The sequence below is a fragment of the Netta rufina genome (genome assembly GCF_964035555.1).
Source record: "Netta rufina genome assembly, chromosome: 9".
Lineage (NCBI taxonomy): Eukaryota > Metazoa > Chordata > Aves > Anseriformes > Anatidae > Netta > Netta rufina.
The window spans coordinates 1,800,359-1,825,665 of record NC_140132.1 but is presented as its reverse complement, the minus strand read 5'-3'; positions in this window follow the sequence as shown (position 1 = coordinate 1,825,665).

Sequence of the window (25,307 nt, the reverse complement as noted above, 5' to 3'; positions counted from 1 at the left end):
AGTTTCAATTCCATGTGGACTGCCGTGGCAGTACAAGCTATCCAATATACGAGGTACATTGGAGATCTGCAGATCTGGGAGATCCAGCTGACCATTGCTATTGTGCATATGAGACAACGGGTGAGCAAGATGGATGACCACAAAGGGATTTCACTCTGTAGCCAGCAGCTATCTAATAAACAGAAAATGTGCAAAAGGGCTCCAAATGTTACCTCAGTGACAACACTGTACAAACACTACAGAGAAACTTGGCTTCTTTTCTCACCAATGTCAGGGTAATTTACTTCGAGCCAGAATGAGAATTTGCATTTCAAACAGGGCTGCTAATGTGCATGTAATAACCATGCAGATTAATTTTTTCTTCAAGCATGTAAAAAAATCTGTTCTGTACTCTTAAAAAAAAAAAAAAAAAAAAAAATCAAGTTTAAATGCTTCTTAAAACCCTCCAAATATATATGAAGCAGTTAACATTATATAAACTTCAAATAATAAGTAAGTTTTACATAAACTTCACACTGTATAATTTAAATATATTGTCTCTAAATGTCAACTTTGGTGATCTATGGCAATATCAGAAATATTCTGAGTTGAAACACTCAAGTGACTCTTGGCTTTGGAGGAGAGCTCCAGATGACAGAAAGAATATTAATTTGTAGGATTTAGAGAGGGAGTGGAGCCCTGAGTACTTTTGACTTCTCTGTGGCATGAAAGGAGAATGAACAATAGGAGCTAGTGGGAACACTCAAGGCTGCCTGTGAGCTGGCACTATTACTTAGTAAACTCACTTTTAATGTGCAGTCCTATTTTTAAAATAAGCAACCAAGCAATGAATTTCCTTCTCTTATTGGTGCATTGTCATTTACAACAAATATATTTTCCATAAAATCTTGATTATATTGTTTTTCTTTTTCTTGGTTATAGGGTGCAGAGCCAGGGAAACTCTGCTTCTCTGCTTGTTTGGATAGCTGAGGTCCTTGCATCTTTCGCTATCTCATCTTTCCATGATAGCATTAAATATGCTTTCTCTGGAGATTATATTCTCTTTATACATGTAATATTATTCTATAATCTAGATACAGGGGGTGAGCTGTTTCCTTACTCTTACCACGTAGAGCTCTGCAGTGACTTTCTGCTCTTGCTTTGGGAATTTTGGAAGAAATCAAGACCAGTGCTTGTGGAGTGCTTTTGTGCTATGCTGGTTCTGCTGGCTAGCTGAACAGTTATTATGATGTCATACCAAAGCAGAAAAATGTAATATTTTACCCTCTGACAGTGGTACATATCAAATTCTGGAAAAAATTGCAAGCCCCATACAAAACCTGAATAGAAAATATACCCAGAAGAAAAGCTCCCTACCAACTTCAGGAAACATCTGCCATCAGGCAATATGAGAGAAAATGAGTCACTGCTGTTATATGGTATTGTAATTTACTGTTTTTGTAATCTCCGTGAACTTGCAGCCCATCTAAAGTAGCATCTCTGAAATCTGTAGCACCTTTATTTACTTCAGTTCCCACCCTGACATAGGAAAGATCATTCCACTTTTATTCTATTTCAAGATGTCATAGTGATTCTCATTATTTATGTAAACGTTGATATTCTGGTAGCCAATTAACATTTGCTATTTTTATTTGCTGAAGTCAACTATGTAATGAGCATAAAACAAATAACTATGAAGCATGTTTTGTCATCCTTTATTTGTCACTCCCCATCTTTTTCACTAAAGAGAGAATACAGTGCAATTTCCTTCTGTCATTCATAATTATATATAGGTTTTTCACAGACAGTCTTAATCTTCCCATTCACCTTAAAATGTTCTTCCAAGTTCCAAAGTCTCTCAGCTAATATCAGCTCAGAACTGGGCATCTTGCATTTAAAACCCTTTCAAGGTCCTTATCACAAGCTGATTGTTAGGATGTTTTGTTGCATTAAAACCCCTAACAATGGCTTTGTTTCTTCTTAATATCCAACAGTAATTATTAGGGTAGTGTTAAAAATAGACAAAATATTTCTGGAGCTGTATTTGATTTTTACCCTAAACTTCATCCTAAAAAAAAAATTTGCTGAGCAAGACAGTGTGGTAAGTCATTGTGATTCTTGGTCTGCTTTTTCTAATGACCTAAAAAACAAGTGGCTGTAAAAATTTTTCACTATATTTTTTGACACTCTGGATCTGCATATGGTTAAATGTTTGTGCTATGAACATACTTTCTTCTTTATAAACATTTTCAAAATACTATATTTATGTAAATGAGCTTTTGATAACAATTGAAATTCAATCTGCTCTTTAGGGATCGTGAGCTGATGTGAGATCCATTGGTACCATTATCGTAGGCATAATTCACAGCATCTGCTGGATGCTGCAATTGATAGAGAACCAGAAACAAGCCTGAAGGAAGGACAGCACAGGACTGGGGAAATCCAGAGGTGCCTCTGTCCTGGTTTCAGTTAGAACAGAATTAATTTTCTTCCTAGTAGCTGGTGGAATGCTGTGTTTTGGCTTAGGATGAGAAGAGTGCTGATAACACCCCGATGTTTTAATTGTTGCAGAGCAGTGCTTATACCAAGCCAAGGACATCTCAGCCTTTCGCTCTGTCCTGCCAACAGGCAGGCTGGGGGTGCAGTAAGAGCTGGGAGGGGACAGACCCAGGACAGGTGACCCAAACTAGCCAAAGGGGTATTCCATAGCATCTGACGTCATGCTAAACAATATATAGGGGTGGCTAGCCGGGGGAGGGGGGCCGGACTGCTCGGGGTTAGGCTGGGCATCGGTCAGCAGGTGGTGAGCAATTGCATTGTGCATCACTTGTTTGTACATGTTATTATTACTTTCCTATTATCACCATTGTATTATTATTATTATTATTATTGTTATTATTATTTTGTTATTATTATTTTCCTGTCTTATTAAACTGTCTTTATCTCAACTCACGGGCTCCACTTTCCATTTCTCTTCCCCGTCCCAGAGAGGGAGGGGTGAGGGTGAGCGAACGGCTGCGTGGTGTTTAGCTGCCGGCCGGGTTAAACCACAACAGTCTTTTTGGCGCCCAACGTGGGGCTCGAAAGGTTGAGATAACGGCAGATCTGACCAGAGTGTGTTAAACTAAAATTGGTGTAAGTATTAGACCTGCTTAATAGTCACTTGTCATAATGCTGATTGCTTTAATCTCAACTCTGCTGCGCCTGTTTTCCAAATTGAGTATTATAGTACATTATTTTCCGTACTTGCTCTCTGTCATGTTGTTTATCCTCTCCGGGCCCTGGTTTCAGATCATTATGGTACTGAGTGTTGTAGCAATGGCTTATGAGACGATGAGATATCTGGTCATGACTCTAACTTGGTATTTGTACTCAGTAACATCGTCGACTCTGTATTTTGGAAACTGTATCTTGGAAACTATTAGCAATTATACCTATTGTTTTTTTCCATTAGGGAGTCAATCTGTGGAGGGGAAAGGAGAAGATATTTTTTCTTACTTGATTACTCTCCCTTTCTCCTTCACCACCCCTGTATCCTCCTGGATCACTATGCCTTCCTCCTTCACCACCCTCTTATCCTCCGAGCTTGCTACAATAGCTCTCCAAGATATTGAATATCCTTGGGATACTCAGACCAGCATAGTCTTGTTGTTCTGCCTCCTGAATGCACTTCAGGTTCTGCTTAAAGTTAAACAACTACTTAGGAAGCTCATCCGGAGATCTGCCTGGAGGCAGTATAGTTGTGGGTGGCAGGGAGTATGGGAGGATATGGGCAGGCATCTAGAGCAGTTGGCACCCCCAGTGTTTTGGAAATTCACCCCTGAACAACTGCAAAATCCTCAAAAACTGGCAGAATGCTTGAGAAAAAGGTGTCGTGATTCTGGCAGTTCCAAAGTAACACAAATCATTGTAACATGCTGGGGCCCTGAACAACGACAAGCGTTTGAACAAATCAAGCAGGAAATAGTCCATGCAGTAGCCCTTGGGCCAGTTCGAACAGGACCAGATGTAAAGAATGTGCTCTACACTGCAGCCGGGGAGAACGGCCCCACCTGGAGCCTCTGGCAGAAAGAACCTGGGGAAACTCGAGGTCGGCCCCTGGGGTTTTGGAGTCGGGGATACAGAGGATCTGAGGCCCGCTATACTCCAACTGAAAAGGAGATATTGGCAGCATATGAAGGAGTTCGATCTGCTTCGGAGGTGGTCGGTACTGAAGCGCAGCTCCTCCTAGCACCCCGATTGCCGGTACTAGGCTGGATGTTCAAGGGAAGGGTCTCTTCTACGCATCATGCAACCGATGCTACGTGGAGCAAGTGGGTTGCACTGATCACTCAGCGGGCTCGAATAGGAAACCCCAGTCGCCCAGGAATATTGGAAATGATTATGGACTGGCCAGAAGGCAAATACTTTGGGATATCATCAGAGGAGGAGGTGGGTCGTGCTGAAGAAGCCCCACTGTACAACCAGTTACCAGAGAATGAAAAGAAATATGCCCTGTTCACTGATGGGTCCTGTTGTATTGTGGGGAAGCATCGGAGATGGAAGGCTGCTGTATGGAGTCCTACACGACGAGTTGCAGAAGCTGCTGAGGGAGAAGGTGAATCGAGTCAGTTTGCAGAAGTGAAAGCCATTCAGCTGGCTTTAGACATTGCTGAACGAGAAAAATGGCCAGTTCTCTATCTCTACACCGATTCATGGATGGTAGCAAATGCCCTGTGGGGATGGTTACAGCAATGGAAGCAAAACAACTGGCAGCGTAGGGGCAAACCCATCTGGGCTGCTGCTTTGTGGCAAGACATTGCTGCTCGGGTAGAGAACCTGGCTGTGAAAGTACGTCACGTAGATGCTCATGTGCCCAAGAATCGGGCTACTGAAGAACATCAAAACAACCAGCAGGTGGATCAGGCTGCTAAGATTGAAGTAGCTCAGGTGGACCTGGATTGGCAGCATAAAGGTGAATTATTTATAGCCCGATGGGCCCATGACACCTCAGGCCATCAAGGTAGAGATGCAACATACAGATGGGCTCGTGATCGAGGGGTGGACCTGACCATGGACGCTATAGCACAGGTTATTCATGACTGTGAAACGTGCTGCAATCAAGCAAGCCAAACGGTCAAAGCCTCTTCGGTATGGAGGACGATGGCTGAAATATAAATATGGAGAGGCCTGGCAGATTGATTACATCACACTCCCTCAAACTCGCAATGGCAAGCGCCACGTACTTACAATGGTGGAAGCAACCACTGGATGGCTGGAAACATATCCTGTGCCTCATGCCACCGCCCGGAACACTATCCTGGGCCTTGAAAAGCAAGTCCTATGGCGACATGGTACCCCAGAAAGAATAGAGTCAGACAATGGAACTCATTTCCGAAACAACCTTATGGACACTCGGGCCAAAGAGCATGGTATTGAGTGGGTGTATCACATCCCCTATCATGCACCAGCCTCCGGGAAAGTTGAACGATACAACGGACTGTTAAAGACTACATTGAAAGCAATGGGCGCTGGGACATTCAAAAATTGGGATACGCATTTGGCAAATGGTTAGTCAATACTAGGGGATCTGCCAACCGAGCTGGACCTGCCCAATCAAACCTGTTACGTACTGTAGATGGGGACAAAGTTCCTGTAGTGCATGTAAGAAATATGCTGGGTAAAACAGTCTGGGCTACTCCCGCCTCAGGAAAAGGCAAACCTATTCGTGGAATTGTTTTCGCTCAGGGACTTGGATACACTTGGTGGGTGATGCAAAAGAACGGAGAGGTCCGGTGTGTACCGCAAGGAGATTTAATACTGGGTGAGAATAGCCCATGAACTGAATTGTACCATGTTAATTACTATATAATACTGTATGTTATCACTACTATGACTACTGTAGGTGACTAATTAGAATGTCTGGAAAAGAGTGTAACCTGAGCATGACATAAATGGTATGGAATAAGGGGTGGATAGATGTCCTGGTTTCAGTTAGAACAGAATTAGTTTTCTTCCTAGTAGCTGGTGGAATGCTGTGTTTTGGCTTAGGATGAGAAGAGTGCTGATAACACCCCGATGTTTTAATTGTTGCAGAGCAGTGCTTATACCAAGCCAAGGACATCTCAGCCTTTCGCTCTGTCCTGCCAACAGGCAGGCTGGGGGTGCAGTAAGAGCTGGGAGGGGACAGACCCAGGACAGGTGACCCAAACTAGCCAAAGGGGTATTCCATAGCATCTGACGTCATGCTAAACAATATATAGGGGTGGCTAGCCGGGGGAGGGGGGCCGGACTGCTCGGGGTTAGGCTGGGCATCGGTCAGCGGGTGGTGAGCAATTGCATTGTGCATCACTTGTTTGTACATATTATTATTATTATCCTATTATCACCATTGTATTATTATTATTATTGTTATTGTTATTATTATTTTGTTATTATTATTTTCCTGTCTTATTAAACTGTCTTTATCTCAACTCACGGGCTTCACTTTCCATTTCTCTCCCCCGTCCCAGAGAGGGAGGGGGGAGGGTGAGCGAACGGCTGCATGGTGTTTAGCTGCCGGCCGGGTTAAACCACGACAGCCTCCCATGAATATCTGCCAGGTAGATGTGAAGAAACCAGGTGGATGATTGACCTGGAACCAGTTACAGGGGAAAGTGATTCAGGGACACCCTCAGCAGACCTCAGGTTAAGCCAGTTGGGTGCAGATGCTGAATACCTGCAGGGGATGTGGTGCTAAGTCTGAGCTAATAATCCTTGCCAGCATGAGCATTGGTAAGATGTGGCTATGGATGTTCCCTCATGTGGTGAACGTGGTGGATATAGCCCTGGGGTAATCACCAAACTGTTGACACTTTGCAGTATGGATGTTGCAAGTTACCTCTGTGCTGCACAGTGGGCAGTTGAGGATCAGATATGTGTTCTGCTCACGAGTTAGTTTATAGTTATTTTTGAGGGATTAATTCTTGCTGCTATTCTAGCAGGCAATGAATACATAAATATTGCCTTTCAATGATGAAGAACTTAACAAGAGAGAAAATCAAGCAGGAGATATAAAGAGTATTTTGGTAGCTTCCTCAAAGATCTTCTCTGACACTATTGACTTCCATATACCAGTATGTACCTTAGTACTGGTTTTGGCTGCAATAGTGTTAACTTCCTTCATAGTAGCACACATAGTTCTATGTTTTGGGTTTATGACCAAGGCAGTGTTGATAACACACCAATGTTTTAGCTATTGCTGAGCAGTCCTTACAGAGTGCTAAGGCCTTTTCATTTTCTCACGCTGCCCCACCAGCAAGCAGACTAGGGGTGCACCACAAGCTGGGAGGGGCCACAGCCAGGACAGGTGACCTCACTGACCAAAGGCATATCCCATACCATAAAAGCTGGGAGAAAAGAGGGAGGGTGGTGGAAGTCAGGGTTATGGCATGTACATGTATTTTACCAAGTACCTATTACACATGATGAAGCCTTGCTTTCCTGGAAATAGCTAACCATCTGTGCACCAATGGGACATAGTGAATTAACTCCTTATTTTGCTTTGCTTGGACATGCAGCTTTTGCTTTATCTATCAAGCTGTCTTCATCTCAACCCATAAGGTTTTGCACTTAACCTTTTCATTTCTCTCCCCATCTCACTGGGGAGGAGTGAGCAAACAGCTGTGTAGTGCTTAGTTGCCTACCAGGATTAACATGCAATACATGTAACTTTCAAAATAAATGTGTGCTTGACTTAATTTTTCGTAATGCCATTTCTATCTCCATGTCATAAGGGCATGCATTTCAGGACAAAGCCAGTAATTCTGATATTTAGATGATGGCAAATACCCAGCTGTCAGTTTTCTACTTCAGGTATCTAGAAATATTTTCAAGGGGCAAGACACGAAGGCTAATTTTATGCTAGTTCTTTGCCAGAGGCTCAGTATCCCTAAGCCAACTGTGGAGTGAATGTACCCTGCAGAAAACTAGTGAACACAGGCAGTAATTAAACTGTCTATTTAAAAGAGTGTTTTGAAGGTGAAAGAGAAGATTGGACTGTGCTTACAGGAAGACGTACATGACTAGATCCCCAAACAAACATCTGTCGAAAGAAAGTGGCACAGTTCTTTCCCTAACTGTTTCTTTTGTATCATCAAAAGATTGTATTTATTCATTTTATTTTTAAGTTTATGTATAATCCTCTGCTGTTCTCTACCTCTACCATTCTCTGAAACAAGCTGATTTTGTAGCCAATGGCAGTATCTTCTTAGATAATCAGAATTGTTTAAATAATAGAATCCTGTACATCAAATATATTTTGTACTGCTTCCATAACCACTGGCTACTTAATGAGGAATACTGACATATAAATAACACAAACTGTATCTGACTTGTCAGTCCAATCCTCTGAATAGACTTACTAGATTATCCCTGTGGTCTTATCTTTCTTGCTGTTCTCTCCTGAACTGCAGAACTACACCAAACATTTCTTAGGAAGATGAAGAAAAATGTTTGGTAAAGTTAAGGTATAGTATGCTGTATTTCATCTGAAGTAGAGAAATACTGAAAATCCATAACATAGATCGAAGAGAATGACTACAAGACACAATAGCATGATGTGTTGGAGATACCCAAGCCACATTCAAACAAACATATCCTTCATGGAATAATGCTTTATCACATGTGATTAATCACAATATAGCATGTTGCTATATTGCATGGATATTGAGGTAGCTTCAGCACACTCACCCGGCATTGCAGTGCATTGCAGAAACACCCTTGTATTGTTGTTAAGTGTTCAGCATATACACCACAGCGTAACCCTGAAATTTCTTACATTAAAAGAAATGGAAAGAAGAATCATGAGAATGCACATTGGAGATAGGGTACTTAAGACATGATATATCAAATTAAAAATGAAAATAATTCAGAAATTATTTCTCTGTTGTCTGCAGTCATCTAATGCACACCACAATGATGTCACGGAAGGGGGAAATGTCCAAAGATTTCTGACCCTCAAACTATGGCTGCAGTCCCCTCAGTATTCCTCCTGTCTTTTCTAAGAAGACAGCCTATGATGAAATGTGGGTTATGTCCTGCTTTACAATTTTTTCTTCACCTGGGAAGTAACATCTATTTTAATTAATCTTTTCTCATTGGGTTGAAGGATTGGCAGTTGTTCCAGCTAATGCATAACATGTATGGATTGTGATAATTTAGGGTTTGTTCTTTTTATTGATCAGTTATGTGACATCAGTGCTGGAATTATTTGAGAAAAGCTTTGTCTCATCAGTGTTTTGCTCATTGGCCCCTTAATCCTTTGTTCTGTTTCTCAGATCATAGCTTGGACACTCAATAGATAGGATTTTAAAGAAGGTGGCAGACTCGGTCAGAAAATGCTTCTGTAGCATGAGTGCTTGGAGTATACTGTTCTTAGCAAAGATTTATTGCAAAGTATCAAAGAAAAGAATAGCAGAAGTCAAATAAGCAGGAATGAGTGTTGGAAAAGAGCAACGCAATGTGTTGACAGGCAACTACAGTTACAGGACAATAGGGAAAAAAGTTGCTAGAAACAGGAAGAGGTAAGATATCGATGTTAATCCAAAAGTGAATGTTAGCAGTGCAGAGAACTCCCCAGGAGTCACTGGGTTTAGGCAGAAGGACATTTGCATTTTACAAACAAGCTGATGTCATTTTAAAATGAATTATTAATTTTGTTTTTCTTCCATTTCAGGGTTATATAGAAATAAGAGAATATGTAAAAGCATCTAGCAGCAGAGCAATTTAGCATCTCTGTACGATTGTATGCTTTGTGTTTTTTTTTTTTGTTTGTTTGTTTGTTTGTTTGTTTCTTCTTCTTTAAGAGAATTTCAGTTTACACAGAAGTAATGAGAATCTATACATTTGACATACTATGACAAAATTCAAATGTGGGCATAGTTGGGATCTGTGGTTTATGAATCTTCCTATGACAGAGAAAATACTGCACTTAGCATAGCCTTATCTATTTACTGTGATTGAATGCAGACACCTGAGGATTCTGGAGGAAGGTGCTCCTCTTTCCAACCACAGGTGAATGCCTAATGCATTCTGTATGCACACTGTAGGTTCAAACACTTTCCCATTATCTATTTCTGTTGTGGTGAATCCTTAATTCTTATCTGCATATGGAAATAATGGCAACAGGAAGAAATGGCAGTGCCCAGTCAACTGAGAATATAAACAAGTATAATTTTCAGGAGGGTTTTCTGCAAACTGTATTGGATTATAATGAGACATGACATATGAATTTGAGTTTGCGTTTTCCAGAGCTGCTGTTTATTCACTACTGAGTGTGCAGTAAAGATCACAAAAATTTTGTTCATTTTGGGAAACTTTTGCAGAGCAAATGATACCTGCTGGTGGTCTTCAGTGTGACAAGGTGTGCGTAAGCAGAGAGATGAACTCTGCCCCTCTGCTGCTGAAACATTCCTGCTTAAGTATTACTTTAAAGCTTAATTTAAAGCTCTTCTGATTACTGCCATTTATTGCCAGAAACAAAGCAGGTAAGGAGCACACAACTAGAATAATGCGCCTTGTAGAAAGTGTCAAGATGGATGCATTTATTTATTTATTTTAAATAAAGAAGTAAGCATAAATGTAAGTATCCCAGCAAGTGAAAGATAACAACAAAAATGTAACTTTGCACCATCAGCTATGTCTATGGTGTCACTGCCTGTGTCATTGAACAAATTCTTTGCTTATTTCTCTTGTTGTGAAATATACTGTCCTGCAGTTTGCAAACGTGTTTTGGGGATACTGTACCTCTGTGTAGACATACAGACTGAAATGGCCTGAGACATGTATAAAGAATTGCAGAACTCAGTGTTGCTGCTCCTTTTTAAATAGGCTTAAAAATCAAAGGAACTATTTCACATAGAATCACAGAATTTCTAGGTTGGAAGAGACCTCAAGATCATCGAGTTCAACCTCTGACCTAACACTAACAAGTCCCCCACTAAACCATATTGCTAAGCTCTACATCTAAACGTCTTTTAAAGACCTCCAGGGATGGTGACTCAACCACTTCCCTAGGAAGCCTGTTCCAATGCCTAACAACCCTTTTGGTAAAGAAGTTTATTTCTGTCAACATAATTGTTGTGGTGATCTGGGTGTGTTTGTAAACAACGTAGTTTATAAAAGAAAATCATATAGCATATCTAATTTGTAATATACAAAGAGCCTTTTGCTCGTCTAAAATATATTCATATAAGAGACCCACTGCATAAGTGTTAAGAGTTCCCATGTAGGTTTCTGGGTAAGTTGCCGTATAGGTTTCTAGTTTCTGACTTTCAGCTTGTCAAATCCATTCTTTTCCTTGGCCCATGTCCATTCAGGTTCCTCCCTTAAACTTGTTTATTTTTACTCTGTATTCTTTTTAATTTTCTTTGAGTTCAGTGAGTTTTGTTTGTGTCAAGATCATAGTATATGAGTTGCCTATGGTATCTTTTGTTTGTTGTGAAAGGTATGCTTTAGAAACCTTTGCAGAAGGAATAATAATTAATAATAATAATAAAGGTATCACAGCTGCTGAAAGTGAAGCCATTCTGTTCTTGTCCCTTCTTCACCCCATTGGACAGTCTGCCATAGGAATGAAACTTGCAAGCAGGAGAAGAGCTTTTGAAGAGGGACATAAGTAAAGGTTGTGCCATGAAGCATTACGGGGATATCTTGTTCCTCATTACCTCAGGGGATTTGGAAGTTTTGCAGAAACCATGGTAAAAATGAGCTCAGAAAATACTGCTGGTGTAACCAGCCATTAACCCATATTACCACATGAATTTTCATGGTAAAACGCTTGGTGAGAAAAAGCTGCTTTCCAAACCTTAAAGTAATAACCCATTTTTCTGTATTTTGTCTATTCCAGGGAAAAAAAAAAAAACCAAAGCATAGCTTTGACCTAATTTCTGGGGCAGTACTCTCTCAGAGTAGGGAATCCAGGTTTCTAGTCCCTAGCCAGAGATAAAATCATATAACTAATTATACCTTCAGAAATGGACGGATGAGTTAAATAGTCATTGAGCAGAAACTAGAGTCGTTATTGTCACTAGACTAAGTGAAAATATTTGATATACTCTATAAGGAAATCCTGGTGCAATCTAATGAAAATTTTGCGTGTTTGAACTGTATTACAGCTTTTTGTTCCCTGTTTAAGAGAGCTTTCCCCAACAGTCATTTGAATACAAGTACAAAAGGCTTTTCTTTCCCAGTGGTTGTTTTTTGTTTGTTTGTTTGTTTGTTAGTTTTAGATCCATTTTGTAGTTTATTTTTCCATTATCTGAAGAAAGCAATTAGGTCACTGTATTTCCTAGAGTTTTGCCAGTTACACAAGCATACGGTGGTTAATTGATTAATCATTGGCAATCCTTATTATCATTGTTTTCTAAACTATAATTAATTTAACTTATGAGAATGTAAGGATTAAGACTTTTATAAAGCTATGCTATTCATGTATCTTTTCTTTTAATGTTTATGTTATGCTCTAATTCATTTGATCTACTCGATATTATTTTCAGTAACAGGTTGGTTCCTTGTTCTTGTGTCAAAATCAGTACTGATAAATGGGACTTATGCTTTAGAAAATGCTTCTGAAAGTTCATAACTAAATGAAATTTTTAAAGAGGAAGGGCTCTTTTAACTTTAGAATGCTGACACGGGTGTTTATCTATGTATCGGACATGGTGGAAATGATGAGACTTTCTTTAGATAGTCTAATGAATCAGCTAAGCATTGATTTGGAAGGTCCATTTGTCTCCAGTTGAAAGATAATTCTTTCTGGAGGTCTACTGGAGGACACCTCCTCCCATCTACTACACCAAAATAGCTCTGCCTGCTGACATGGCTTGATCATAAATGCATTCTCAGATCAGACCAACAAATGCTATTCAAAATGTATTATCTGTATGTATATCTGAAGACTGAAACAGTAATACTTGAGATTTAAAAAAAAAAAAAAAAAAAAAAGGACCATTCAATCATTAAACGTCTAAGTATATTCTAACTTAACTTTAGATGAATAATGCTTTTTTTCTTGAATACTTGTAGGCTACCTATCAGAAAGAGAGTGAAAAAATAAGCCTAGAGAACTGTTAAAAATTTTGAAAACTAGTGACTAAGGAAGGATGAAAAGAATATTGGTTTTCTTCCCTTTTATTTCTTAATGAGACCAAACAATATTCTTATAGTGATATTGATGATGTTATCTGTGTCAGTGAGAATTTAAAAAATGTTCAGAATGAGAAACCTATTGAGCAGTTTATCTACAGAAATTATAGAGAACACAATGTTTTTCCTAATATTGGCAGAATCCTAAGTTATTTTTGTTCTGTTAAAGAAAAAAAGAAAATGGGTCATATTCCATTATAATTGAGTTTTAATAAAAATATTAAAAATATAAAAATAGAATTAGAGATTGAGAGAGTGCTATTCAGAGCAAAAATGTGAACAGCTAAATAGGAGAGATTTAAAATACTGGAATCTTCATACACACAGAGAGGATACAATTTCATGTGTTGGAGTTTGCCTGTTTTGGAGTCAGTCAATTAAAGAACCACCAACATAAATTTAAGTAACTCCTACCAAAGGTGGTTTTGGCAGAACAGTTTGGGTCTTTATCACATAATATTTGAATTTTCTACTGGCTGTTGATTCATCTCATTGGCAAATCTGCCATTTATCCCAACAATAACATGAACTGACTTGGATTTGCATTTCTCTGGAGATGCATGTTGGATGTTCAAAATCAGTGTTGGAGAAATAGGCATAATGTACAGCAGCTAGACTTTTGGACCTACTTCTTTGCTTCCCTTCCAAGGAAAAATCTACCTATTGTCTTAATTACATGCTTATCATTTCAATTTCCAGCTTCAGTCTTACTGAGATGTAAAGCTTTGATGTTTATTTTCCTCTATCCTAAGATACACACTTACACCTTCCATTACAAGCCGTTTAAGATTTTTTGTATTCTGTTCCTCTCTTTACAAACACAGCAGAATTGTTTTTTAAGAAATTCCAAGTAATGAGCTGTGCAGAACAAGGGTTCCAAAACTCTTTGCAATTGACTTCTAGAGAGTGTTGCAAAGCATCTATTTCCTTGTCTCCATGTCTGCCCCCTCTCTTCATGCAACACTGGAAGAACTTAAAGGATTTGACTTAGACCTTAATGGCTTCGTAGTGACATAGAAATTATATGGGTATTTAATTCTTTTATCTAGATTTTTGTAACATTTCCATATATTTTAGTAGATGGAATAATTATTCATAAAGTAGTGAACTAGGTGTCATGAAATATGACTGCTGAAGACAAAAGAGAAGAATTCATCTTTTAAAAGACCTTCTTCTTAAAAATTCTTATTAAATGAAACAGTATATTGAAGGGATATTTACACTTTGGTCTGCTCAGATATTGTTAATGAAGCAATATGGAATGTAAAATCTATCTGATTAGATTAAAAACCTAAGTAGGCTGTTTTAATTCTCGAGCTCTCCAAAGTAGATATTTAAATTAAAGCTGCTTTAGGTTACTTCCAACTGAATAAAATTTGCTGTGTTGTACCTGTCTTATGTCAGATGAAAGAGGCAACTTCTTCTCAGAATATTATTTGTGCTAATGTGACATTTTCATGTAAATGAGTTTTCAGAACATAGAATGTGCATACCCTAAGCTTAATTCAGAAATAAACTGAGAGAATAGCCATTTGCTTGGGTTTTAAATCTAGTTTGGATTGACTGGAGTTGAATCATATACAGAGAAGATAGCATTGTAAATGAATGGAATGGCAGGAAAATCTTTTTGTCATAATAACTTGTAATTTCATTTAATCAGTACTAACAAGCATCTAAAAATACATATACTGACATTTAGAAAAAATGTTCCCAATGTTTTGCTAAATCATACTGTGTGTCAAGAGCAAAGTTTTGATCATGCTCTAGAAAATATTCTGTTGAAATTATTTTTATAGTAAAGAAGATTTGGTGTAAAGATACTATAACGTGTATTTAATACCTGTTTTAAATGGTAATTGCCTCATATGATTTGAAAAGTAACATAGTCTATGAAAGTTTTCTATTTGACAACTTTAGTTCACGTATATTTTTGAAGTAAATGTAGTCTTTGCTGTTGAGTCTCAAGTTTTAAGATTTGTTATGCATTTAATATGCCATTCACATGATACTGCTCAGTTCTGAAAAGGACACAAAGCATCAGCTCTGCCCCCATACAGATGCATTCAGGTTTCTGTTGGTGAGCATCTGAATCAGTTCATATAAATGGCAATAAGTAAGTAAGTAAATGGCAACAAGTAAGCTATTAAATAAGTAAATAAAATAAAATAAAATAAAAATATTAAAAAAAGCTATGCATAATATTTCCTATGATATTTGACAGGAGCCAAATAAATAAGTTGAATGAACAACTTCAACTGGTATGTCTGATGTCTGAGCTTACCTGATTAGAACATACAGATGACAATGTTTGCAAAACACCTTTGTTCCTGCCATGCGAAAACACAGCTGCATTTAACTAAGTTTTGCATCCTGTCTTTCATTATGAGCTTGAATAAAATTTTAAATCATGACATCTACAAAATTGATTATGCATTTTCCAAAATAATAGTCCCTCTGCAACTTAATTAATGTTTCTATTTGCCTTTAAAATAGATGAAGCTATCAAATTCTTTGTAATTTCTAGTGAACTTGCATTTTTCTCCAAGAAATCTTTGCAGATTTCCTTGCTGCAAGCACACATTTTAGATAGTCATTTTGTTGTTTCCTTGGTGACGTGGTACCCAGCTTACATTCAGCATTGCGTATTTTGCTACCTCCATTCCAAATCACAGTGTAAAGAATATTAATTGCATCCCTGCTGTGTTTGTAAATTCCTACCAGAGAAAAGTCTGTGGAAACTGTGTTCTGTGTTTTTTTGCTGTTTCACTTATTAAAACATTCAAAATTGGTACACATTTATCAACTATTCTTTGAATAGATCTGCCTTGTTGGATGTAAAACTCTACATTTAGTGTAGTCTTGTTTGCAGAAATTCACCAAGAATGAAACTGAAACCATCCAACCTTTAATTTACTTTCTAGAGGGAAAGAGAATTGTTTTTCTGTGAAAGAGAATTGAAATTCTCTTTTCTGTGAAAGAGAATTGAAAATAATTCCCCTGTTTCACAAAGGAAGGTTCTTCAGAGTATTAAAATATTTCCACATTAAAAAAAAATAAAATTCTACAGCAGTTTAAACACTTCCATCATCAGAACTATAAAGCAGATTTGATAGCATGAATATATTTGTCATTACTGACTGGATTTATTGAATATTCTCTGATCAAAGCATATGTAGCATAGAAGTCTTCTCTAAGGCTGTATTCCTAAGAATAAATAACTCAAACTAACGAAGTAAGCAGAGTTGTTAAGGTAGTGATGCAATCATTCACTTACATTAAAAACAACAAAGAATGCTGTAGCATTGGTTAGATTATTTATTTAGCCTGAGTTGCCGTAGAAACCACAGTACAAATGAAATCACAGCTCAGTTAAGAATTTCCTAGCAATCTTGATTCTAACAATCACATACCATAAAAACATAGTATTCTAATATGCTTATTAAATGCTGAAGATTTTGATAAATATACTGATTACTAGAATTTTAGTTTGCTTCCAGGAGGAAGTCCAGCCTCAACACATTATGAAAATCTCTTTCAATCTTGAGTATTATTGAAATATGACAGGAAAAGTAAAAACAAAAACAAAAGTAAAAACCAGGCAATATTCTAGAAAAAAAAATGTAAAAAGTAAGAAATATTGCTGTCTCTGCAGATGCTGGAATAAGCATAGAGTCAGGTGGTAACAATACGTTCTAGATTTCACTGCAGAACTTACGAAAATATTACTACCCCTTCTTAAATCAGGTGCAGATCTCATGGCTAGTGAATTTAAGAGTGACTGCTGTATAAATAATCAGAAACCATGAAGCATGCTAACTGGAAGACTGTGTGTGTTCTTGAGAACTAAATATCCATTTAGGTTGTTTGTCATGCACTTGAAGAGCTCTAAAAATAGCTGAATATCTGAATATAGAATATTCTGAATATATTCTGAATATATCTGAATATAGAATATATAACCACTATACAGGTTACAGAACTGTCTTGTTAAAATACAAACTCATTTATGCAAGAATATAATTAAGAATTTGTTTTGAATTGGCTGAATTCAGCTTCTTTACCAGTAAGCCAAACACCTCCACATGTTGAACATGTTACTCTGTGAGCGTCTGTATCAGCAGAACTAAGAATGCAAATCTGTCGATGTACCTGCAGATACCCAACTTATTTTACTCAAAATAAATAATGGATTAATTAAGCTATATAAAGGTCAATTTTTTTGTCTGTGAAGAAGGACTTTTATTTGTTTATTTTATTTCATTATTTTATTTTATCAAGATGTAACAATTTCTTACCAATCCTAAACTGAACATAAACATTTTAAACAATAACAAAAATAAACAAAACAAAACAAAACAAAAAACTCAAAATATAATAATAAATCAAGTTAACATTAATGTTGAAGAAGAATGGATAGCTAGAAATCAAGTACTGAGATAAGCACAATGGAGAGTTACTTGAACATCTATTGGAAAAAACTGTTCTGGGGAGGAAGAAGGTCATACAAGAAAACTTGGAACCATTGCTACTACTCATGCAGTCTCAGAAAGGAACAGGCATTGCAGAATTAAGTTTCATAATATAGCATAAACTGTAAAAGGTTAGAATGTCATTACTAAATTATTTTTCTTAATGCTATTCAGAAGTATTTACCTTGCTGACTACAACCTATACCCTCACCATTCCACAATTTTATAACTCCCTGCCTGTCTTTAACCTCTTTGATCTTCACACTATTTAACAATTTTAGGATTACTGGCATAGTTTGCAGTGATTTTTGAACAGTGATACGTAAGCATTTCAAGTATAATAGATTTATTCTATGTGATGCAGCAATAATTTCTTGTCCTTGGGTAATTTTAATAAACAAATCCAACTAACCTGTTTGCCTTAACACAGTATGAAGTACTGGCTAAAGATTTCTAACAGATTATATTTCCCAACTCTGTATAATAGGACTTTCTTGGTAAAGATAGAATTAAACTCCAGTCACATTTTCCAGTGTGACCATTGTAGTGCATCTTCTTTTTATTGCTCACATAAGAGGAATGTTCAAAAAGGAAATCAGGGAATAACATTTGTTTATAGATGAAAGAAACTAGGCTGAAATAGAACATTAGTGGCTGTATAGCCACTGGATGAGTTAGTTCATTCTCTCTGTGTTGTACTGAATAAGATTTAAATAATGGATACACTTATTTCAAACTGACCAGGTTATGATACTTCATCCTATGCAATTCCAAAGTGATATAATTCAATATCCTCTGCAGAATCCATTAGCTGTTTAATTAATTGCATTAATGACATTGTCCAGCATTTGATGCTTAGTAATAGAAGATTAGGTCGAAGCAAAATTCAGCCTAAAATCTATTCATGTAAAAATTCAGTAAAATTATCCCAAGTTAGTATCTGCAATGTGCTCAACTATATGGCAGACTAGAATGAAACCAGTACTGAAAAAAAAGTAGTTCTAAGATTTTTTTTGTATTAGGATTGTGTGCTTCCTGGCTATGTTATTATTTAGGGTACAGATTGTTGGTCTGTTTGTTGTTTGTTTGTTTTCCATAATTTTCACTAACAAAATTAAAACTTAGGAGAAAAATTAAAAAAAAAAAAAAAAGAGTCTGGGGACAGAATTCATTACTGTTGTTTTGACCATATAGACTTTCCTGCCTACTCAGAACACCATTTTGTGAAAATTCATTACTGCTGCATGGTTGTGTTATGAAAGCTCATTTTCATAAGAAATTCAAGAAAAAATGAATATAATTAGAGTTTAATTCTTTGCAGTTAATACACACTATTCCATGACAAACTGTGTTTTATTTATTTCTCTTTGTTTTTGTAGTCTACTTAGCATGGCAAATAACCCATAAGTAGAACTTTAAATTGAACTTTGTGTTCTGTATTTTCACTCTCTCCAGAAAAGGAGTTTGAATTATCAAATTTTAAAAAGACATTTGGAACATCATAACAAAATAGGGGTTTCTCGAATCTGAACAATTTTTAATATCTTTTTTTTTTTTTTTTCCTACAAAATAATATCATGATTTTGTCTATACAATTCCTAAAACTTCATTTTGGTTATTGCAAAGAAGATGTCAAGTAAAGCCAAGCTGTTATACCCAACAGAAGGCCTCAATATTTCCTGTGGTGAAATAAAAGATTAAATAGAGGCTAACCTCCTCCAGTTTAGCAAAAGATATTGAGGGAAGCATTCTAAAAAATGCTAAACAGATATTAAGGATGTTTCATGTTCTGATGTTAAATGATAATTCAACCTAAATGAAAAAAATATATTGTGGAGCTAGTGAATGGGATACAGATGAATGTTTGTACAAGGAGTAGAAAGCTCTTGCAGTAAATGCTAAGTAGAATTTGTATGCCAAATACTATGATGGTGACTGCAAAAAGCATTGCATATTGGCAATTTAACTGATTTTGTGATTAAAATAAATAGCTGATTAGGAACTGCATTGGGAATGTAGGCATGTATGGAGGTATATGAATGTCTATAAAAATTATTTCTAAATCATAAGAAGCTTTTATCACTATCTAGAAATGATGATGATGACACCAAAGAAAACAATTTTCCATATGGCGTTTTCTCTCTGGCTCAAAACATTGGTTTTCATGTAGAGCAATTTTTTTTCTGTTTCTGTGCTATCCTTATGACACTAGAATAAAAGTAGTATCATTAGTGATCTTCAGTAAGTAACTAAACTTTAGGGAAGCTGGTATTAGTGTTTTACAATTGTGTGATCACCTGCTGTTACAACAGATGACATTTTCCCTTTTGAATAGCTGAGGGGGAAAAAATCCTATACGGGAGTCAATCCTGAGACATTTCTAACATACAGAAAGCAAGTACAATGCATGAACTTGATTTTTTTTTTTTTTTTTTTTTTTGTGTTGTGTAATCTTTGAAAATAGGACTAGGAAACTTGTATGCAATTCTGAAGGTAATGATACATTAATTTTATATCGAGATTATTCCTTGTATTTTTTAGTATTCAAAGTTCAGGGTGTATTCTCTGAAATGGGATTTTCTTTTGTCCTTTTTTTTTTTTTTTGTCTTGTTTTGAATAAACATTTTCTTTTCTTTTCTTTTTCTCAGTGTTACTTTCTATCTTTTTTTGTCATTTATTCAAAAGTGTTTGTTTCAATATTATTATGCCCTTGCCAGGAAGAACTTTTGTGCAGTCAAGTAAAGCAGTGTCTAGGTTTGTTACACAGCTTCTAGTGTGATAGTTTTTAAAACCTCAGGTAGACTTTTATTCCGTACTAACAGTGTTCCTTTTATTTCTGGTTTCATTTATGATTTCTTCATTAAATATAGAATTTTCTGCTGTGCAGTATATGGAATTTTTCATTCTCTAGTCAAAGCGTTTTTGTCAGTCCTGTTGTGAGATGTTTCAGCAATGCAGGGGTGTCTGCGTGAAACAAAAGTTAGCAGTGTCACCATTTTTAATATCAGTGATATGTAGTTCTGCTCTCTCTACAGTGCCTTTTTGTACCTATTATTTTTTTAAATTTCCTCTCTTATACCCTCCTCCACACACACACCATCCACCACTACCCCGCCATCTCTCTTTCTCTAGAAGATTCATGCTTGTTCAAGTCGAGTATGTAACAGTTTCTGATAATTTTTGGTCAGTCACAAGTTTTATAGTTGCCTGATGTTTGTCACAGTTAAGGAGAAGTCCATGCAATTACTGGAACTCGGATATTATTAAGCTTTTGCAGCATGTAAAAGTCATTTATGAGACATATGTAAAGCTATTTCAGCTACTCACTTCCATGCACTGTTGTCCTCCTAGGTATTAGTAGTGGTAGAAGGCTATATGTTAGATCAAGCAAGGCAAAGAAGTTTACTGACCATACATACAAGATGGAGAAAACATACATACATACATACAAGATGGAGAAAATAAGCAGAGACTATAAGAGTATAACAGTTGCCACAGTTAGAGGAAGATAAGCAGTCTTTTCCTTGAGAAAACTAGAGAAAACAAAAGGCGTTGATCTGGGAATTGAAAATGTGGCTTCTTATCCTTTAAATCATACCCTTCAAGATAATCTTATTTTATCCTTTACAAATAGAAACTGAAGCTGAAAAAGATCCCAACAGGAAACAGGAGTTCATATTTTGATTTTAGGGTATTCAGTTGTAGGACTTTACCTTATAAAGACAAGTACAACAAGGAGCTAGTGGACTTTTGAGTACTCATGTAAAGGTCCTTCTGTGACTTTTTTTGTATTACTGCAGCATAATGTATTTTTGGCTAAGCAACATACCCTGCCTTGAATAAAATTTTCGAATCTTTTTATCATCTCCCCTAGACCTGATGCATAAAAACAAAAGAAAATCATTCCTTTGCTGCATTTGTAAAGTGAAGTAGAATCTGAAGATTAAAATTGAGAAACCTTGACTTTACTGCTTCTCCATCTTTGTATTTTTGTGCAAAAAGCCAATGTATATTTCTGATAGATGATGCTCTTGGCAGAGATATATTTCTAAGCTAAAACAGCTGTGAGAACAATGAAATTCTGTGGGGTTTGTTTTTCTTCCCTTGGATTTTTTTTTTCAATAAATTAATAGAATTTTAACACTTTGCATAGAAGCAGTATTTATTTATTTATTAATGGGGAAGGTATTTGATGGGATATTTTCAAGATGTACAGTCTCATAGTTTACCAGTGTAGGACATGCAGGAACAGTGCAAAGCTGCGCCGGAGATGTTCAGACTGGACATTAGGAAAAATTTCTTTACCATAAGGGTACTCAAACACTGGAACAGGTGTCCCCATGAGGTGGATGATGCCCCAGGCCTATCAGCATTCTAGAGGCATTTGGATAATGCCCTCATTAATATGTTTTAACTTTTGGTTAGCCCTTAAGTAGTCAGGCAGTTGGACATAATGATCTTTGAAGACCCATTCTGACTGAACTACTCTATTTTGTTTTGTTCTAAATCCAAATGTTTTGTATGAATGTGCTAATATCAGTGATGACTTAAGTTGAGTTAAAGTGAAACTGAGTAATTTTTTCATTGTTTCCACAGTCGCAATATTTTTCAATATCATGCCCTTTTATTTTATTTATTCGTCCTTTTTTTTTTTTTTTTCATTGGTCCTAAGTTGAATTTTGTGGGAGAAAAAAAAAATATATATATATATTTTGAATGTAATTCAACTTATGATGTTGGAATTTCATATGTATATACTTTTCTATAATATTTATTTTTAAATGAAAAAAAAAAAAAAAAAAAAAAGAAAAATCTCATTATGCAGAACCAAACAGAACCAAACAACATTAGGATGGGATAGTAATTTGAAGTAGGAATTCTCTTTATATTCCTTGTGGTCCTTGTAATCAGTTATCATTAGTAGTAACAATTTGTCAATTTACCTGATATTTCAATATAGATACTACAATATCAATACCTGCTGCTGGACTTCGATAGTATCTACTAGTGTCAGTTCACATTTTCACAGAATAATAGAATAGAACCAGATAATATGCCTTGTTGGAAGGGACCCACAGGCATCATTGAGTCCAACTCGACGTCCCAACCATCAAGTCCCCATACAGGACTACCTAAAAATAAAAGCATATGAGTGTTGTTGAGCTCTAGCAGTCTTGGTGCCATGACAACTTCCTTGGGGAGATTGTTCCATTTTTTTTCTGGGGATTTATCACTACACATTTGATATATATTGTGCATACAGAAAGTTAATGTTCCTCAAAAATATTTTTAGCAATAAAACACCTACTTAATAATATCAAGTCATGTTACCATGTAGTAGTTCTAGAATCAAACCTCAGGGTTTCAAGTTATATCAAGCAATGTTAAAGAAAGGATTAATCTTTCAAAAGATTAGTCTTGAGTTAGAAAGAGAGTGGCATGACTTTACCTAGTTTGGGTAAAGAGAAGTTTCCAGCAGAAATCCTGCCAAGGTGGAGAGAAAGGAGAAAGATGAGCCTTTTAGATAGCTGCAAAATACTAATTTCAAGACAATAAATACAGTATTTATAATTTACTACTTTACAGAAGCTTTTCTTACATCACTGCAATTCATACTCCCAGGGCAAAATGTGTGGGTAAGGAATGGAAGTAAAAGATTGTATGGGCAAAACGAGGTCCATTCTTGGTGTAGTATGAATTTCTTTGTACATGTACAATGAGCTGTGATATGGGATTCTTCTGAAAGGGTAGCATTATGCAGCAGCAAAGACTTTCTACACTCTTTTGGGCTTAGCTTGTGACTGCATTGTTTCTCTTTTAGTACTTTACAAAGGATATTGAAAGAGATATTTTGAAATATCATAGCTTCATAAGTTGCATTTTCATGCAGTGAAAACACAGAGGTAATAGATAACATTTTAGAGAGCGCTTACCGTAAATGACGGTTTATTGTTTTGTTTTGTTTTTGTCAGATAGGTAATTTAATGTATTATTCATGACACCTTTTTGAAGCTAGTTTTACTGCACAGTCTTGATTTTTCAACTGCAATATGAAACCATGCCTAATCTGGCAAAAAATATTGTCACAAATGGTGTATTATTTGTCTGTGTAGATGTGTTCAGTCATACTGTGATTGTCATGATGACAATTTAGTTACATACCAGCATTTGCAATACTATCCATGCTGCTCAAACTACAGCTTATGTAAAAATATTTCATCATCTGATTGGAATGAATTTTACTATTGTAAAGCACTGAGTTTGGGTCCAAAGTACTGTACTCCCAATCATCTAGGTGTGTAACCTGTGCATTCAATAGTTGTGCTGTTATATGTAAAGGATAGTTCATTCACCAAAAGCAAAGTGTTAAATTGTGCTCTATTGCTTAGTTTTGTTACACTCACACCAAAAAGATTATCTTGTGTCTGAGAACATGGTGGTGTTTACTTCCTGGAAGCACGAGATATGTTCTGTATGGGTTTGTTCCCTACAAGAACTTTTTTCTCTGCTTTCTTCCTGCATCTGTTAACAAGGGTGATTCTTAACACTTTGTTGTAGTAGGGTTTGACAGGGTGAGCAGTTGTGCTGAATTTCAATGCAGCACAGCAGGCTAAGCTAAGAAAACCATTAATGCAAGCCATGGTGTGGTGGGATTGAAGATTAAAAGTTAGTTCAATTTTCTCATCACTGGGAGGGCTACTTAGAAAAGGTCTGTTTTCTGTGGCAAGAGGTAACTGTAAATAACAAGAATGTGTTTGATCTGACTGAGAGCTGAACTTTTGCCTTCCTAATGCAGCATGGAAAGCATATTAATATGCTGAAGATTGTGATTGTGATTCTCTTAGCATGTTTATTTGAAGCTGATGCTTAACACCGTGCAACAGTGTGCTGTGCAGGGATGACTGGTTGGAGACCGCCTGCCTGGCAAGATATCTTGTCTGTGATATGTCTTAATCTAGTAATTTTGCCTTCAAAGTGAAAAGAAAATTTACATTCAGGAGCTAAAAATAAAATCCTCAATCTCTTCTATTATCTGACTATAATGTAATCATTACATTTAGACTTTGCATTCGCAAGTTTTTCTTTAAAAGAACTCAATAATTCCTTTTGCATTTCAGACCTACCAAATCCGGAATGATTTGTGTAATCTACTAAAGTTCTTTCTGGTATTTTTAAAATCCTCATCCTATCTCAGTTGACCTGGTTAAAATATGTAATAACTCACATTTTGTGGTTAAGCAGGACATAATTATAATAATGTCAAAGTCGATTAAAGTAAAAGGTTGTGTTACTTAAAGTTCACTTAGGTCTTCTCAGTGTCATCTGTATTGCTGTAATGTGTTTTCAGTCTTTAGGTTTTCATATGAACAGATACTGTCACACTATATTTTAAAATTTATTGTGAGTGTTGGGGAAAGTCTATTAGAAAATAATTCATTGCTTTCCACAATGTGACTGCTTTTTCCCTTCAGCAATGATTATACTATTCCTTTTTTGTTTGTTTGTTTGTTTGTTTTTTACAAAATAATAGTAACTTTAGGCAATTATGCTAAAACAACTTGTTGGGTACTCACTAGATTATTTTTAATATCTTAAAGAATTAGATGCTTGAAAATGAAACAGTCCAAGGAGCTGATTTTATTTGATTTGTAGGACAGCTTCAGAAGAAATAGTAGCTGAGCAGAGTTCTGCACT